This window comes from Martes martes, assembly GCF_963455335.1.
Source record: "Martes martes genome assembly, chromosome: 4".
NCBI classification, from domain to species: domain Eukaryota; kingdom Metazoa; phylum Chordata; class Mammalia; order Carnivora; family Mustelidae; genus Martes; species Martes martes.
The window spans coordinates 22,653,397-22,656,539 of record NC_137891.1 but is presented as its reverse complement, the minus strand read 5'-3'; positions in this window follow the sequence as shown (position 1 = coordinate 22,656,539).

Here is a 3,143-nt window from a genome sequence, read left to right as displayed (position 1 = left end):
GGATTTTAAGACTTGGAGAAGGGCCTGGGTCAGTTAACAAAGGCGCAAGAAAACAGTTGAGATTTGAGTTGGACCCAAGAAAGAAGAAAACTCAAGCTAAGAGAAAAGAGAGGAGACACCTTCACGGCAACAGGTAAAAGTATAAAAGAAAATTCTTGCCGATTCTGACACTGTAGTAATTAGAGTTTATACATTATTTCTCTTTTCTTAAACCTACTGGAAAACTATATACATACGTTTGCTCCTTACAAAAGGGAAAAGCCTTCAGGAAAATCAATAATCAGTTTGAGACTGATCAGGTAAACAATTCTGCAGATACTAATGGGCCCTGTGAGAACACTAATGGTAAGGGGGAGAAAGTGAAATAGTGAATAATCAGTAACAGGAAGAAGTATAGTACCTGTGCTATAAATTTGGTCTGAAATCTACATTCTTTCAGAAGCACATTTAGGGTAAAATGTGTCATTCTTCATTCCTGTGAATAAAGCTTCTGATGAGTTCTTTGAAGACTGAGCCTGTGTCAGCTAGTTGCACTTATCTACTACCTAGTATGTTTTCTAGGTTTATAGTAAGTGCTCAGAGAGTATTTGTTAAACTGAACTGTCTAAATCACATGTCAAGCCAATCAAAATGTAGACATTTGTGAGCTATATTTTTTTTCGATATTAATTGGTATACAGTAAACTATGCTTGGAATAACCTCAGAAAGTATTTCCTTACAGTGTTATACTTTTCATCTGTCTGTACATTATAAATGAGACCTTTTGGTTCAACCCGTTTATACCATCTTTGGACACAGAGAAAGGGGTGAGGATTTGCGTAATTCCCCTTATCCTGGTCCCTAATGTGTTTCTTAAGTTCTTGCGTAAAAATGAGGACAGTCCATGGAGCAAGGTGAAGCTGACCTCAGTATGATGACATTGATTAAAAAAAAAAATCTTAGGTCAGGAATTAGTGTGTGTTATCACGGTGGCACTAGCTTACAGAGGAGGTACATGCAAATGAGTTCCGGTCTATCTCTCAAAGCAATAACAATTCACAGTAGAAAGTATATGATGTTCTGAGGCCTAATTGAGTCAGTCAGAAATTAAAAGAACTATGTGTACAAAACATAATGAGCAGATTTATTAGGGGAAAACACACAGCTGAAGAGGGAACTATTGAGCCAGCAAAGAAACTATGGAAAAAGTTGCCCAACACAGTTGCAAGGCTTCCCATTGACTTCTGGACAGCCTCCTTGATCCCCCAAAGATATAAACTATTGCAAGTCTGCTTTTGGCTGCTCAACTCTTTTTTTTCTTCAAAGAACTTATAGATCCCAATATAAATAAAGATCCTATGCAGGCTACCAGTTGAAATGTGGGTCCTGTCAATAATAAGGGAATCCAAAGCAAAGCAGAAACTCATCTTAATTCATCACTAGCCCTGCGCACATGTGACCACTTTGAATTTTCATCTGGGTCATTAACAAACACATTCATGATTCATGACCATTATGTTTTACTTTCCTGGCACATATATAAGCCTGGCATTATTCAATTTCCTATCCTCCAAATCTTTATTGAACAGCAGCCCTGTGTGGTTGGTACCAGAGCAGTACCTCCATCCCTAGGTCCCATGGATATAATCATGAATAAGCCTTTGTCACTCTCCTCAAGATGCTCATTATGATGGATACAATCAAATCAAAGGTGATCTTCATGGCTGTGAACTTATAATTGAAGACAGAAGATATTAGCTCAACACACAAATGGATACAGAGACAACACAGCAAATGATGGCAACGTGAGTGGCTTAATGTCAAGAGAAGGTTAGCCTTTGAGACCAACCAAGAAGAGTGATTATCTTGTGAGAATAATGGATACAGGGAGCCTAGAGGAGAACAAAAGCTTGGATAAGGAAGCATTGAGACATACTTATTCCCTCTGGGTCCCGTTGAGCCTTCAATGACTTTCCCACAGGTGTTTTTCTCCTGCCATTGGAAGAATCACTTGGGAGACAGCCAGCAGTAATGTTCGCCTTTGTCTTTGCAAACCACACCCAAACCCACAATGAGAGAACTCCCAGGCAGAGATGCCAACCTCAGACACAAAGCATAATACAGCAGATACAGAAAAAAGACTCAGTAGAAAGAGGAAAATGCTCTTCAGACAGACGGGGCCAGGACACACTTTAATGGAGCCCGTAATGCCTAGTCCAAAGCTTCCTGGAGTGACTGTCATCAAAAGTTAAACCATTCCTGGGTTGCCTTGAGAATGAGAGGAACACTTAAGCAACTAACTCTTTCACATGTTGAACCTCATTGTAAACTAAAAACATATTTACATGACTTTAGTTTTCCAAAATCACCAGATCTTCCAAATACATATTTGGCCCTCAAATAGAGCTGGAGCTCAGCCAAAAAAAAAAAAAGGTGGAGGGAGCTTCCTCAACTCTCCCATTGTCTCCCTTATCCCCAGCTGGATAGAACATAAGAGCTTACCTTAGCTAACGGACCTATAATTCTCCTTCGTACTTCCATGAGGATCAGGCATTTGGTTCTTTCAAAACTTCAGGTTATTACTTGTATTTGGCACCGCTGGGTTTTAAGGCTGGTGTTTTCAAGCCAGTGCTGTTGTTCCTGATCGGCTTAGATGCAGCTTTGCGTCCATGAAAGAAGGCACTCATATTCTCAGCACCTCCTTTGGCCTCCCAGCTATTTCTCTCCTATAAGTCCTTGTAGGAAAAGATGGCGGTTGTCTTCCCAAACCTCCGTTATCACTTTCCTCTCTATTACTATGCATCCATCTATCCATCTATCTACCTACCGACGTACATACTATATTTCCTCTGTATTACTCTCTCCTCCACCTCTACATGTCCCCAACCTCCCCAGTCTCTGAAGAGCCCCCTCCTTATTGCCCTAAGTTTGTCAGAGCTGACAAAGAGATTGCTCTCAGTTTAAGGCTGGTTCATCTGTTAATCCGATCAGGGTACTGATTCAATACTTCAATTATTTTATGTAAGTGCCCCTGTTAGGTACTGTGACGTAAAAAGAAAAACTGATCCTCTCTAGCTTCCTGCTTTTAAAGAGTGAGCAGCAGCAGGAATATCTAAACGTAAGTATAAAAGGAGATGCTCTCATAATTTGTAAGTCGCTTTGT